This window comes from Pseudophryne corroboree, chromosome 2 (genome assembly GCF_028390025.1).
Source record: "Pseudophryne corroboree isolate aPseCor3 chromosome 2, aPseCor3.hap2, whole genome shotgun sequence".
Taxonomy (NCBI): Eukaryota; Metazoa; Chordata; class Amphibia; order Anura; family Myobatrachidae; genus Pseudophryne; species Pseudophryne corroboree.
The window spans coordinates 792885707-792902163 of NC_086445.1; the positions used below are offsets into that span (position 1 = coordinate 792885707).

A 16457-nucleotide genomic window follows, 5' to 3' on the forward strand; every position below is an offset into this window, starting at 1 on the left:
GTGGGGGCATCTGTATACCTTGCACTGTGGGGGCATCTGTATATCTGGCACTGTGGGGGCATTTGTATACCTTGCACTGTGGGGGCATTTGTATACCTGGCACTGTGGGGGCATTTGTGGATCTGGCACTGTGGGGGCATTTGTATACCTGGCACTGTGGGGGCATTTGTATACCTGGCACTGTGGGGGCAATTGTTTACCTGGCACTGTGGGGGCAATTGTTTACCTGGCGCTGTGGGGGCATTTGTATACCTGGCACTGTGGGGGCAATTGGCTGGCACTGTGGGGCATTTGTATACCAGGCACTGTGGGGGCAATTGTTTACCTGGCACTGTGGGGGCAATTGTTTACCTGGCACTGTGGGGGCATCTGTATACCTTGCACTGTGGGGGCATCTGTATATCTGGCACTGTAGGGGCATTTGTATACCTTGCACTGTGGGGGCATTTGTATACCTGGCACTGTGGAGGCATTTGTGGATCTGGCACTGTGGGGGCATTTGTATACCTGGCACTGTGGGGGCATTTGTATACCTGGCACTGTGGGGGCATTTGTATACCTGGCACTGTGGGGGCATTTGTATACCTGACACTGTGGGGGCATTTGTATACCTGGCACTGTGGGGGCAATTGTTTACCTGGCACTGTGGGGGCAATTGTTTACCTGGCACTGTGGGGGTGTCACAACTGAGGGCCTGAGCTGACGGGAGGCAGCCTCAGTTGTAGGGGCTGAGATGTACCGGAACCTGGGAGGTTGTATCAGACCCCTGGACATGTAAGTAACATGAAGAAGAACCGCCCGAAGGCGTGACCACGACAACTTGAATAAAAGTCAATGATGTTTATTTATGACAAACTCCATGCATCACAGTAGCAGTAAAAGAAACATACAATCAGCAGAGAAATAATACAGTTCCTGGGTACTACAGGGTGGCAGGGGCCACAGAGCTCTGGTAGTATGAGACAGTTCTTATTATCTGCGAGTTGGAAAGTCCTTACCAGGCCTGACTGTAGCAATGAAGAAAGCCCAGGATCGTACCAGCTGGTGTTCCAGGGAAAGCTGGACTGCTGTAAATAAAATAGCTGCTGTGGGTTCTGGTTGGAACCAGACAGATGTTGGCACGGAGTGGATACTGGCTGGAACCAGTTAGATAATAAATGAAGCTTGAGAGCGATGCAATATGAATGAAATGTAGAGTTTGAGAGCGGAGAAATAATAATACCGGTGGAGAGTGGTAAACTGTAGAAAGGACACCGGCCCTTTAAGAGAAGCTGTACTCTGCTGGAAGCTGGGCTGGAAGCAGGTAATGTTGTAGCTGGAAACAGATGAATCCACAATGGATCGGAGAGTCAGGCTACACCGCAGGTGGAATGCTGGTGCGGGTCTCTATGGTGGAAGTCTTGAGACAGGAGCTGGAACCTGGAAGACAATCACAGGAGAGAGACAAACAGGAACTAGGTTTGACAACCAAAGCACTGACGCCTTCCTTGCTCAGGCACAGTGTATTTATACCTGCAGCAAGGAAGGGATTGGCTAGGCAATTATGCAGATTATCAATACTGAGAACAGATTGGTGGAAATGATCAGCAGACAGAATCCAAGATGGCTGCGCCCATGCAGACACTTGGAGGGAAGTTTGGTTTGTAATCCATGTGGTAATGAAAACAGTAATGGCGGCGCCGGCCACCGGAGACAGAAGGCGCCAAGCTGACAGGTGCACATCCAACCACGCGGACACAGCGGAGGCCGCGGCTGACGTAATCGCCACTCAGACACTCTGCATGCAGAAGCTCAGGGACGGCGGCGGAGGCCGCGGGAGACGCCATGCCAGGTGTAATATGGCGTTTACTGTGACCGCGTCTCAGAGTGACAGGAGAGGATACAGGAATGTAAACATCAGGATAACAGATGGGATCCGGTCCTGGAGCGCTGAGCCAACCTTAGGAGGCATCTGATGGGTAAGAAATGGCGTCCAGATACCCGGATCGTGACAGCACCCCCCCCTTTAGGAGTGGCCCCAGGACACTTCTTTGGCTTTTGAGGAAACTTGGAATGGAATCTCCGGACCAAGGCAGGAGCATGGACATCAGAAGCATTGGTCCATGAACGTTCCTCAGGGCCATAACCCTTCCAGTCAATAATATATTGTAGTTGACCGTAACGGTGACGTGAGTCCAGGATCTTGGCTACTTCATACTCAACGCCTCGTTGAGTTTGGACTTTCGGAGTTGGAGGAAGTGAGGAATGAAACCGATTCAAGATCAGCGGTTTCAACAGGGAAACATGGAATGTCCTGGGTATTTTTAAGAAGGGAGGCAACTGGAGTCTGTAAGCAACAGGATTGATGACTTGTTCAATCTTGAAAGGACCGATATAGCGAGGTGCAAACTTCATACTGGGAACTCTTAACCTCAAATTCTTCGTGGATAACCATACCCGATCACCCACCTTGAGAGCAGGAACTGCTCGACGCTTCTTATCCGCAAACTTCTTGTACCTGAACGATGCCTTGAGCAGAGCTGATCGTACGCTCTTCCAGATATTGGCAAACTGATGCAAGGTGATATCCACTGCGGGAACAGAAGTTGCTGGAAGCGGTTGGAACTCAGGGACTTTAGGGTGGAATCCAAAGTTAGTGAAGAATGGTGTTGAAGCAGATGAAGAATGATACTGGTTGTTATGACAGAACTCGGCCCAGGGAAGTAATTGAACCCAGTCATCTTGAGAGGAGGACACATAGATGCGGAGGAAGGCCTCCAAGTCCTGATTCACCCTCTCGGTTTTACCATTGGTCTGAGGATGGTAAGCCGTGGAAAACTTTAGCTTGACTTGGAGGACTTGACATAAACTTCGCCAGAATTTGGCTGTGAATTGAACTCCTCGATCTGAGATAATTTCTTCAGGAAGACCGTGGAGTCGGAAGATCTCTTGTATGAATACTTGAGCCAACTTGGAAGCTGACGGAAGACCGGTGAGAGGAATGAAGTGTGCCATCTTGGTGAACCGGTCAACTACCACCCAGATGGTATTGAACTTGTTGCACATGGGTAAATCTGTAATAAAATCCATTGTCAAATGGGTCCAAGGTCGACGGGGAACAGATAGTGGAACCAGTTGCCCCGCAGGCGACTGGCGGGATACCTTATGTTGAGCACACTTTGGGCAAGATGCAATAAACTCCAAGACGTCCTTTTTCAGAGTTGGCCACCAATAGGACCTAGAGATAAACTCCAGGGTTTTTTGGATACCTGTATGTCCGGCAAAGCGGGAAGCATGGGCCCAATGCATGAGCTTCTTCCTTAGCATCGGTTTCACAAAACTTTTCCCTGATTGGGGCGTAGAGTCCATCCCTACCGTGGAGAATGCCAACAGATTTATAATAGGATGCTTGTCTGAAGACTCTGACTCATTTTCTTGCTCCCATGAGCTGGAAAGGGCATCGGCCTTGCGATTCTGAGAGCCCGGACAGAACTGGAGTTTAAAGTCGAACCTGGAAAAGAAAAGTGCCCATCTGGCCTGACGAGGGTTGAGACATTGTGCGCCTTTCAGATATAAAAGGTTCTTGTGGTCTGTAAGTATGGTGATTGAATGAGAAGCTCCCTCCAACAGATACCTCCACTCTTCTAGAGCGAGCTTGATGGCTAGCAACTCCTGGTCGCCAATGGCATAGTTGCGCTCAGCTGGGGAGAACTTCCGGGAGAAGAAACTGCAAGGGTGTAAATGGCCATCTTTAGCCCTCTGAGATAACACCGCTCCTACTCCAACGGAGGAGGCATCCACCTCTAAGATGAAAGGAGAGTCGATGTCAGGCTGTTTCAGAACAGGCGCAGAGATGAACCTTTGTTTTAAAAGATGAAATGCTTGCATGGCTTCTTCAGACCACTTGGACGGGTTAGCACCCTTCTTAGTGAAAGCAGTAATAGGCGCCACAATGGTGGAAAAGTCTCGTATAAACTTTCGGTAATAGTTGGCGAACCCCAAGAACCTCTGGACCCCTTTGAGGGTTAAGGGTACCGGACAATTTTGAATTGCTTGTAGTTTCTCAGGATCCATCTCTAGTCCGGAACCGGACACAATGTACCCTAGAAACGGAATGGACTTGACTTCAAAGACGCATTTCTCTAATTTACAATAGAGATGATTGACACGGAGACGGGACAGAACCTCTTTAACCCAAAAACGATGTTCCTCTAAATCGTTGGCAAAAATTAGGATATCGTCTAGATAGACCACGACATGACGGTATAGAATGTCTCTGAAGATCTCATTGACAAAATGCTGGAAGACAGCTGGAGCATTGCTCAATCCGAAGGGCATGACGAGGTACTCATAATGTCCGTCACGGGTTTTAAAGGCGGTCTTCCACTCGTCACCCTCACGGATCCGGATGAGATTGTACGCACCTCTCAAGTCCAGCTTTGTAAAGATGGTAGCTCCGCTAACTCTGTCAAAGAGCTCAGTAATCAGGGGTAAAGGATAACGGTTCTTGATGGTAATGTCGTTCAAACCTCTGTAGTCGATGCACGGCCGCAGACCACCATCTTTCTTCTTTACAAAAAAGAAGCCTGCGCCGGCTGGAGAAGAAGAAGGTCGAATGAACCCCTTTGCTAGGTTCTCTTTAATGTATTCCTCCATAGAATGCGTCTCAGGCAGAGACAACGGATAAGTTCGGCCTCGAGGTGGAACCTTCCCTGGAACGAGATCAATCGGGCAGTCCCATTCTCTATGAGGAGGAAGGATATCAGCAGAAGCTTTACTGAACACATCCGTGAAATCTTGATATGGAGGAGGTGGAACATCAGACGACCTGGGGGAGGAAGAACAGACAGGCAATACTTTAAACAAACATGTCTCAGCACAGGAGGAACCCCATGCCAGGATTTGCGTAGTCATCCAATCAATTGTAGGATTGTGAAGACGGAGCCATGGAAGGCCCAGGACCACAGGATGTGTGGCTCTTGGAATCACTAAAAAAGAAATAAGTTCGGAATGAAGAACTCCCACTCTCAGACGAACTGGTAGAGTCCTTAAAGAAATAACTGCATCAAAAATTTTGCTGCCATCCACGGCAGTTAAAGAAATGGACGAAGGAAGTCTCTCGGTGGGTAGGGACCACCGTTTAACATAGGCTTCGGTAATAAAGTTCCCAGCTGCTCCGGAATCAAGGAGGGCAATGACGTTCCGATAACGTTGAGCAACTTGAAGCGAGACTGGGAGATTACAATCTTGAGGAGATGGAGAGGAGATCATTACTCCTAGCCGGCCCTCTCCTTGGCGAGCTAGGATTTGGAGTTTCCCGGACGTTTGGGACAGGCATTAATGGTGTGAGACGGAGCTGCACAATAAAGACAGAGACTCGGAGAGACGTCTTCGGCGCTCAGCAGGAGTTAAACGGGAACGACCAATTTGCATGGGCTCATCTTTAGTTGGTGACAGTTGGCGAGGAGGAGGAGCAGAAGATTTTGGAGCAGATGATCTTCCACGCTCAGTTGCTCTCTCTCTGAAACGTAAATCAACTTTCGTGCAGAGTGAGATTAGCTCATCTAACTTAGAGGGTAAGTCTCTGGTAGCTAACTCATCTTTAATACGCTCAGATAAGCCATGCCAGAATGCAGCATACAGGGCCTCGTCGTTCCATGCCAGTTCGGATGCCAGGATCTGGAACTGTATCAGATATTGTCCTACAGTACGTGACCCATGGCGTAAACGGAGAATCTCGGATGAAGCTGAGGTTACCCGGCCTGGCTCGTCGAAGATGCGCCTGAATGTTGACACGAATGCAGTGTAAGAAGATAGCAGGGTGTCGGACCTCTCCCATAACGGTGATGCCCAATCAAGGGCTGAGCCACTGAGAAGAGAAATAATGTAGGCAATTTTTGTACGGTCACTGGGAAAATTGCCAGGTTGTAGCTCAAACTGAATCTCACACTGGTTGAGAAATCCCCTGCAGAATCTTGGAGATCCGTCAAATTTTGCTGGCGTTGGAAGATGAAGACGTGGAGCAGAAATGGGTAAGGTGGGTGGGGTTATAGCTGGAGTCACTGTGGTTGACGCACCAGAAGCGCCTGATCCACGGAGAGTTGTCTGAATCCCATCCAGTCGAGTAGAGAGATCCTGGAGACAGCGGATGATGTGGCCCTGTGCAGCCTCCTGATGTTTTAGTCGGGCTGCCAGTTCTTGCATCGGCCTGGCCGCTTGATCCTGGTCTCCGGCTGGATTCATTAGGTCAGTGCTTACTGTCACAACTGAGGGCCTGAGCTGACGGGAGGCAGCCTCAGTTGTAGGGGCTGAGATGTACCGGAACCTGGGAGGTTGTATCAGACCCCTGGACATGTAAGTAACATGAAGAAGAACCGCCCGAAGGCGTGACCACGACAACTTGAATAAAAGTCAATGATGTTTATTTATGACAAACTCCATGCATCACAGTAGCAGTAAAAGAAACATAAAATCAGCAGAGAAATAATACAGTTCCTGGGTACTACAGGGTGGCAGGGGCCACAGAGCTCTGGTAGTATGAGACAGTTCTTATTATCTGCGAGTTGGAAAGTCCTTACCAGGCCTGACTGTAGCAATGAAGAAAGCCCAGGATCGTACCAGCTGGTGTTCCAGGGAAAGCTGGACTGCTGTAAATAAAATAGCTGCTGTGGGTTCTGGTTGGAACCAGACAGATGTTGGCACGGAGTGGATACTGGCTGGAACCAGTTAGATAATAAATGAAGCTTGAGAGCGATGCAATATGAATGAAATGTAGAGTTTGAGAGCGGAGAAATAATAATACCGGTGGAGAGTGGTAAACTGTAGAAAGGACACCGGCCCTTTAAGAGAAGCTGTACTCTGCTGGAAGCTGGGCTGGAAGCAGGTAATGTTGTAGCTGGAAACAGATGAATCCACAATGGATCGGAGAGTCAGGCTACACCGCAGGTGGAATGCTGGTGCGGGTCTCTATGGTGGAAGTCTTGAGACAGGAGCTGGAACCTGGAAGACAATCACAGGAGAGAGACAAACAGGAACTAGGTTTGACAACCAAAGCACTGACGCCTTCCTTGCTCAGGCACAGTGTATTTATACCTGCAGCAAGGAAGGGATTGGCTAGGCAATTATGCAGATTATCAATACTGAGAACAGATTGGTGGAAATGATCAGCAGACAGAATCCAAGATGGCTGCGCCCATGCAGACACTTGGAGGGAAGTTTGGTTTGTAATCCATGTGGTAATGAAAACAGTAATGGCGGCGCCGGCCACCGGAGACGGGAGGCGCCAAGCTGACAGGTGCACATCCAACCACGCGGACACAGCGGAGGCCGCGGCTGACGTAATCGCCACTCAGACACTCTGCATGCAGAAGCTCAGGGACGGCGGCGGAGGCCGCGGGAGACGCCATGCCAGGTGTAATATGGCGTTTACTGTGACCGCGTCTCAGAGTGACAGGAGAGGATACAGGAATGTAAACATCAGGATAACAGATGGGATCCGGTCCTGGAGCGCTGAGCCAACCTTAGGAGGCATCTGATGGGTAAGAAATGGCGTCCAGATACCCGGATCGTGACAGTGGGCATTTGTATACCTGGCACTGTGGGGGCATTTGTATACCTGGCACTGCACTATCGGGGGCATATAATGTAAATTTCGGCTCATACCGGGTGCTGTAATGTGAATTTTGGCTCATACTGTGTGGTATAATGTGAAAGGGGCAGCAGTACTAGATAGTATAAGGGGTCCTACTATTGTGGTGCATAATGCGTATAAGGGGTGTATGGTGTGGTAAACTACACTGAAGACCACGCCCCCTTTTGAGTGACCACGCCCCTTTTGAGTGACCACGCCCCCTTTTGAGTGACCATGCCCCCTTTTCCGGAGCGCGCGCTTAATTACAAACCTCACATTTCCATACCCCCACTTAAAAATTTCCACTTCAACCACTGGTTGAGTATATTTTAATAGAGAATGATGTACGCCTGTATGTTGTTAGAATATTAATTATATTTGTAAGAACATAGACTAATAAGTGGGAGGAGTCAGGAATAGTAAGGAGAGGAGTCACAGAGGTGGGCCTGTGTGCTTCAAAAATGCCAGGGCCTATTTTTAGTCCCAGTCCGGCCCTGCTCACAGCTTAGAGAGCAGAGACACAAGTAGTTAACCTGATAGTGCTAGAAGTTTACATGTAGACAGACAAACTGACAGGTCACCCGTTTCCCCTAGTGTATACAGCATTAATGGATGCCAGTCCTCTCTGAGCTGTGTGATATATAACCAAAGCTCCTGCATGACAGGTAAGGTATACAATTGTTTTTTGCATCTGGATTTGCAGGAATTTCTGGGTAACAGTAACCCCACCTTGGGTGTGCCCTTGTCTGTTGGGGCAAGCACACAGAACTGACCCATATGCCAAGTATAGAACAGATGGACTGATTTATTAATGAATGCCTTATTTATTAATTATTGATTTTTAATAGTAACTAAGAAAATTAAATCCAAAAATATATTTTTAATAATAATTCTATATTAAAATAGTGACCATGCATCTACAGTACCTTGATAAAAGTTATTGTAATTTCTTTCTTTCTTTCTTTCTTTCTTTCTTTCTTTCTTTCTTTCTTTCTTTCTTTCTTTCTTTCTTTCTTTCTTTCTTTCTTTCTTTCTTTCTTTCTTTCTTTCTTTTCTCTTCAGACATACATGGTTGGCATGGTTCTAGTAAAATGTCTGGGCTGATTCTTTGTTCAAAACGCAATCCAACCACAAAAATTATTAAGGCAGTGCAGGCACATGCGCAAGGCCTGTCCTGCGCATGTGCCTGCATTTTCTGTCAATCAGACCGATGCGTTTGTGGGACAGGAGGGGGGCGGCAACGTTCCTTGGCGGAGATGGAACGTTCTGGGGGCATGAAAACGGGGGCAGTGTCAGTTGAACGGAGGGTATGGCGTGGGCATGATCAGGGCAGCTGCTTAACGTCACACGCAGCTGCTGCGATTACAAAGATGGGGAGGGGCGTATTTTAAGGGGCTAAAAGGCAAGCAGATTTTTATGTATATATTCCTGTTGTAGTTCAGGAGAAATCCACCCCAAAAGCAATCACCAGAACAGCTCTCGGCAGGCTAGCAATTTGCATAATACTATCCTGTATTGTACTTTCTCTTACGTCCTAGAGGATGCTGGGGTCCACATTAGTACCAAGGGGTATAGACGGGTCCACTAGGAGCCATTGGCACTTTAAGAGTTTGAGAGTGTGGGCTGGCTCCTCCCTCTATGCCCCTCCTACCAGACTCACTTTAGAAAATGTACCCGGAGGAGCCGTTCACAGCTAGGGGAGCTCCATAAGAGTTTTTCTAGTTTTATTGTTTTTATTAGAGTTTAGGCACAGGAAGGCTGCTGGCAACAGCCTTCCTGCTTCGTGGGACTTAGGGGGGGAGTAGTATCCGCCCTTCGGGGTTTGAGCCACTAACTCCGCTGACAGGACACTGAGCTCCTGAGGGTGATGATTGTTAGCTGCCCCCAGGCGACCGCTCACTCCCGCAGCACTGCCGCCACCCCCTAACAGAGCCAGAAGATTCTGGTGGCGAGTGAGTCACCGGCCCCCCATAGCAAGCGGGGAGCCGGTGTGAAGATGACGGCAACAGGGTGGGAGCGCAGTATTAACTGCGCTCCGGAGGCTCAGTGGTACATAGTGCGGCGCTGTGAGGGGTGCCCCGAGCCAGCGCCTATACCCTACACTGGTCACCAAGGCTGTCAGGGACCTTGGTAATGCTGCAAGCATAATTCCTCAGGCCAGTATAAAGAAGTGAAGGGCGGGAAGCAGCGCAATGTTCAGGGGCGGAGATTCTCATCAGAGCGGACCCAGCAGTGTTCAGTGCAATTTTCCTGCCTTGCAGATCCTGTACAGAGACGCTGACAGGGAGAGCTGTCCCTCCAAGCAACTCCAGCTATCCTGTGCAGTACCAGGGGGTTGTAGAAAAGGGGGAGGCTGTGTAAATACTGTGTAGTCTATTAAGGTACACAGTAATTGCCAGGTAGTTGTATTATATCTACCTAGGGAAGCGCTGTGTGTGGTTTGGCTCCAATCTATGTGTTTCTCTGTGGCATACTTGAGGGGAACCTGTGTCTGACAATTCCCTGTGTGAGTGTGTGTGTGTGTGTGTGTGTGTGTGTGTGTGTGTTTGTTGTCTCACATAGCCATGTCTAGGGACTCTGTATCTTATGCTGCAGAGGACATTTCCTCTCAGGAGGAATCCATTCCATGTACACAGGAATGTAATGTCTTGTCTCAGATCCCTATTAATGAGCCTGAGTGGTTAACCTCTATTAAGGGTTTGATCTCTCAGATCTCTACTAGGGTAGTTCATACTGAGAATGAAACTCAGGTTTTAAAGAAGTCTATTGCAGTTTGGTCAGGTTCTGTCCCTATTCCTTCAAAATCCCCTAGCATATACCCACAGAAACGTGCACTTGCCCAGATTATGCAAGATGACACGGATACCGACTCTGACACAGCAGACAGTGATGGGGATGTGCTGAGGGGGCGGCATCCCTTGCAATAGGGGTGCAGCTCATGATTGAGGCCATTAGAGGTGTGTTAAATATTACTGACACAACACCTGAGCAGGTTGAGGAGGCTTACTTCACAGACAATAAGAAAGCCTCGCTAACCTTCCCTACGTCTAAATAATTAAACGCTTTATTTGAAAAGTCCTGGGAAAACCCGGAGAAAAAATTCCAGATTCCCAAAAGGATTCTGGTTGCTTTTTCCTTCCCTGAGGAAGATAGGAAAAAATGGGAAAATCCTCACATAGTTGACGCATCTGTTTCCAGATTGTCGAAAAAGGTGGTTTTACCTGTAACGGGGTCTACAACGTTAAAAGAACTGGCTGACCATAAGATTGACACTATGCTCAAATCCATATACATTGCTTCAGGGGTGGCGCTGAGGCCTACTATTGCCTGCGCATGGATCTCTAAAGCCATAGTAATAGTAATGTGGTCAGGCACGTTACTAGAGGATTTGGATTCAATGGATAGAAGTGACATTGAATTATTTTTACGTAACATACAGGATTCTGCGAGGTTCATGGTGGAATCCATGAAGGATCTGGGTACGTTGACTTCAGCTCCCAGGGGACTCTAGCTACGCCAATGGTCTGTAGACGCGGAATCCAGGAGAAGTGTGGAGAACCTACCCTACACAGGTCAGGCTCTATTTTGGGAAGCATTGGATGCGTGGATTTCCACGGGAACCACGGGTAAGTCACCTTTTCTTCCCTCAGCTGCGCCTTCTACGAAGAAACCATTTTCTTCTTCTGCATCGCAGTCCTTTCGGACTGCTAAGACAAAAAAGTTCAAGCCTCCTACCACCTTCTTTACAGGTGGGCGGGCAAAATCCAAAAAGCCTGCACTCGCAGGCTCCCAGGACCAGAAACCTGCTTCACATTTAGAGCCGACAAAGAGATTGTCTTTCCTAGGGATGATCCTCGACACGGAAGTGCAGAGGGTGTTTCTACGGGTGGAAAAAGCGTTGGTGATACAATCAGTGGTCCGGGATGTTCTGAAGCCAGCCCGGGTATCGATTCATCAGTGCATTCGTCTTCTGGGGAAGATGGTTGCCTTTTACGAGGCTCTGCAATTCGGAAAGTTTCATGCTCGATCCTTCCAATTGGATCTCCTAGACAAGTGGTCGGGTTCTCATCTACATATGCACCTGAGGATACGTCTGTCGCCGAAAGCAAAGATTTCACTCCTCTGGTGGCTACAAATGCCTCACCTTCTGGAGGGCCTGCTGCTGCAGGGGCCGTTCGCTTATCAAGACTTACCGTGGCTACGTTTGACGGCATGGAGGTTGAACGCCAGATCTTAGCTCGGAAGGGTATTCCGAACAAGGATATTCCTACCCTGTTACAGGCTAGGAAAGGAGTAACGTCTAAACATTACCATCGCATTTGGAAAAATTATGTATCTTGGTGTGAGTCCAAGAAGTTTCCTACAGTGGAGTTTCAACTGGGACATTTTCTCCTCTTCCTGCAAGCAGGTGTGGATATGGGCCTGCGGTTGGGTTTCGTAAAGTTCCAGATTTCGGCCCTATCCATTTCCGGTTCTTTTAACGCGGTAGATCCAGGGACAGGTAAAACCACCTTTTTCGACAGTCTGGAAACAGACGTGTCAACTATGGGTGGGTTTTCCCATTTCTTCCTATCTTCCTCAGGGAAGAGAAAAGCAACCAGAACCCTTTTTGGGATCTGGAATTTTTTCCCCCAGGTTTTTCAAGGATTTTCCAAATAAAGCGTTTAATTTTTTAGACGCAGGAAAGGTTAGCGAGTCTTTCTTATTGTCTGTGAAGTAAGCCTCCTCAACCTGCTCAGGTGTTGTGTCAGTAATATTTAACACATCTCTAATGGCCTCAATCATTAGCTGCACCCCTATTGCAAGGGATGACGCCCCCCTCAGCACATCCCCATCACCGTCTGCCGTGTCAGAGTCAGTATCCGTGTCATCTTGCATAATCTGGGAAAGTGCACGTTTCTGTGGGTATATGCTAGGGGATTTTGAAGGAATAGGGACAGAACCTGACCAAACTGCCATAGATTTCTTTAAAACTTGAGTTTCAGTCTCAGTATGAGCTACCCTAGTAGAGATCTGAGAGATCATACCCTTAATAGAGGTTAACCACTCAGGCTCATTAATAGGGATCTGAGACAAGACATTACATTCCTGTGCACATGGAATGGATTCCTCCTGAGAGGAAATGTCCTCTGCAGCATAAGACACAGAGTCCCTAGACATGGCTATGTGAGACAACAAACACCCACACACACACACGGAAATGTCAGACACAGTTTCCCCCCAAGTCTGCCACAGAGAAACACAGAGATTGGAGCCAACCCACACACAGCGCTTTCCAAGGTAGGTATAATACCACTACCTGGCGCTTACTGTGTACCGTAATAGACTACACAGTATTTACACAGCCTCCCCCCCCCCTTTCTACAACCCCCTGGTACCGCACAGGATAGTTGGAGTTGCTTGGAAGGACAGCCCTCCTTGTCAGCGTCTCTGTAGAGGATCTGCAGGCAGGAAAATGGCGCTGAACGCTGCTGGGTCCGCTCTGAGAAGCTCCGCCCCTTTAACATGGCGCTGCTTCCAGCTCTTCAGTTTATTTTACTGGCCTGAGGATTGTTGCTGGCAGTGTAACCGAGGTCCTTGACAGGCTTGCGACCAGTGTAGGGTATAGGCGCTGGTTCAGGGCGCCCCTCACAGCGCCGCATTATGTAGCGTTGAGCCAGCAGAGCGCAGATAATTCTGCGCCCATACCCTGTTGCAGCCATCTTCACACCGGCTCCCCGCTTGCTATGGGGGGGCGGTGACTCACTCGTCACCGGAATCTTCTGGATCTGTAAGGGGGTGGTGGCATGCTGCGGGAGTGAGCGGTCACCTGGGGGCGGCTAACGATCATTACCCTCAGGAGCTCAGTGTCCTGTCAGCAGAGATAGCGGCTCAGACCCCTCAGGGCGGACACTACACCCCACTTAATCCCACGAAGCAGGGAGGCTATTGCCAGCAGCCTCCCTGTGCCTAAATAACTCTAAGAACAAAAATAAAACTAAAGAAGCTCTAGGAGCTCCCCTAGCTGTGACTGGCTCCTCCGGGCACATTTTCTGGTAGGAGGGGCATAGAGGGAGGAGCCAGCCCACACTCTCAAACTCTTAAAGTGCCAATGGCTACTAGTGGATCCGTCTATACCCCATGGTACTAATGTGGACCCCAGCATCCTCTAGGACATAAGCGAAACCCTTCTCTCGAAGTTGTCAGTCTCCTCGGGCACAGTTTCTAGACTGAGTCTGGTAGGAGGGGCATAGAGGGAGGAGCCAGCCCACACTCTCAAACTCTTAAAGTGCCAATGGCTCCTAGTCAGAGGCGTAACTAGGGTTTTTGGAGCCCAGGGCAAGATGTAAAATGGTGCCCCCCCACCCCCCCCAAAAAAAAGCACACAAAAAGAAGCATGTGCGCCCCAAGAAGGGGTGTGGCCACGCTCCAGAAGGGGCGTGGCCACTGAAAATGTCCCACAGTGCCAGTTACATTGCCCCACAGTGCCAGATACAATGCCCCACAGTGCCAGTTACAATGCCCCACAGTGCCAGTTACAATGCCCCACAGTGCCGGATACATGCCCCACAGTGCCAGTTACATTGCCCCACTGTGTCAGATACATGCCCCACAGTGCCAGTTACATTGCCCCACTGTGCCAGATACATGCCCCACAGTGCCAGTTACATTGCCCCACTGTGCCAGATACATGCCCCACAGTGCCAGTTACATTGCCTCACTGTGCCAGATACATGCCCCACAGTGCCAGATACATGCCCCACAGTGCCAGTTACATTGCCCCACAGTGCCAGATACAATGCCTCACAGTACCGGATACATGCCCCACAGTGCCAGTTACATTGCCCTACTGTGTCAGATACATGCCCCACAGTGCCAGTTACATTGCCCAACTGTGCCAGATACATGCCCCACAGTGCCAGATACATGCCCCACAGTGCCAGTTACATTGCCCCACAGTGCCAGATACAATGCCCCACAGTGCTGGATACATGCCCCACAGTGCCAGTTACATTGCCCTACTGTGTCAGATACATGCCCCACAGTGCCAGTTACATTGCCCCACAGTGCCAGATACATGCCCCACAGTGCCAGATACATGCCCCACAGTGCCAGATACATGCCCCACAGTGCCAGTTACATTGCCCCCACAGTGCCAGTTACATTGCCCCACAGTGCCAGTTACATTGCCCCACAGTGCCAGATACAATGCCCCACAGTGCCAGATACAATGCCCCACAGTGCCAGATACAATGCCCCACAGTGCCAGATACATTGCCCCACTGTGCCAGTTACATTGCCCCACTGTGCCAGATACATGCCCCACAGTGCCAGATACATGCCCCACAGTGCCAGGCCCCACTCAGTGCCAGATACATGCCCCACTGTGCCAGATACATGCCCCACAGTGCCAGGCCCCACTCAGTGCCAGATACATGCTCCACTGTGCCTGTGCCCGTGCCCCCCCCCCCACCGTTCACTTGCCTGCCGCTTGTGTGAGGGGAGGAGAGCGCAGCGCCTCTCTCCTCACCGCTCCGTCCAGGTCTCTTGTCCCGTCTCCGGCGGCTGTGTCTGGCGCCGGTTCGCTAGCCAATCAGAGCTCGCGGACCGGCAGCCAATCAGGAGCCGGTCCGCAAGCTCTGATTGGCTAACGCCGGAGACCGGACACAGCAGCGCTGCTAGTGCTGGCAGCGGCGGTGAGGGGAGTGAGAGACGCTGCGCTCTCCTCCCCTCACATTTAGGGTTGACGGGGGCGAGTGGGGCATAATGCCCTGGCCGCCGGCGGCGCCCCCCTCTCCTGGGCCTGCCAAGGCGCCCAGGGCACGTGCCCCGCTCGCCCTACCCTAGATACGCCTCTGCTCCTAGTGGACCCGTCTATACCCCATGGTACTAATTTGGACACCAGCATCCTCTACGGATTACGAGAAAAGGATTTACTGGTAGGAGATTAAAATCCTATTATTGGCATGATCTATGTGCCAGTGTCAGTCACAGTACAATAAATTAGCCATGTGGTACAGTACTCCCAGAGACTATAGGAGGGACCAGTGATGTGTAAGTGAATGATGTGGCTGCATAGGCAAAGGACATACTGTAGCTATCATGCAATCCTATGTGCAGATTCAGAAGTCATTGTCCAAATCTGGGAATGAGAGATGCATTCTTATCATATATGAAAGTCATTATTGATTGTGTTACTTAAAGATGTAGTCCTACATAAAATGTTTGTTTTTGTTTTTTTATTCCTTTAAATAGCAAATTAAGTACCTTCTAAGAATGCATTTGATTTAGTTTTTGTGCAGCTGACCTCCTAGAAAGTATTTTCAAAATATCACTGGAGGGTATCCAGTATTGCTGACAGTCACATACAGGCTCAAAGTGGGGTGAGGGGAGAGAAGGAGGGGGAGGATTTTAAAGTTAACACTGAGCTCAGAGAGGCATTCCAAAGTCTCTCTGCCAGTACAATACATCATGTGTCATGTGACTGGGAATGCCATGGTAGTCTATGACATAATAGCAACTTGAAGGAACCTGAGGAAAAATTGTAAATACCAAAATTATTCTCATAGAGCCTGCTTCAGAGATGTATACAGTTGCAGCTGCTGCATCAACAGGAGGCATTTTGAATAGAAAGGCGCCTACTGCAAACTTTTGTGATCTTCTGCTGCATCCGAAGATGGAGCATCGGATCCCTCTGCATGAATATCGCTCATCTGAGTAACACCCAGGTTACTCAGGATGGTCAGTCAGCCCCATAACTAATCTCCCCAGGGGTTGGCTAGGTCCATTGCATCGGCTCACTATCTGCTGCTCAAAGCGTCTTACAGCCGTGAGCCAGAGGAGGGCTCAGAGGAGGGCATAGGGCAAG

General features: G+C 49.5%; 1 protein-coding gene across 3 annotated transcripts in view; it reads left to right on the top strand.

The window, feature by feature from the left end:
- Nucleotides 1-16457, top strand: part of LOC135048735 (uncharacterized) — a 1076079-nt gene that overhangs the window by 707051 nt on the left and 352571 nt on the right. The gene's annotated exons all lie outside the window — the stretch shown is intronic.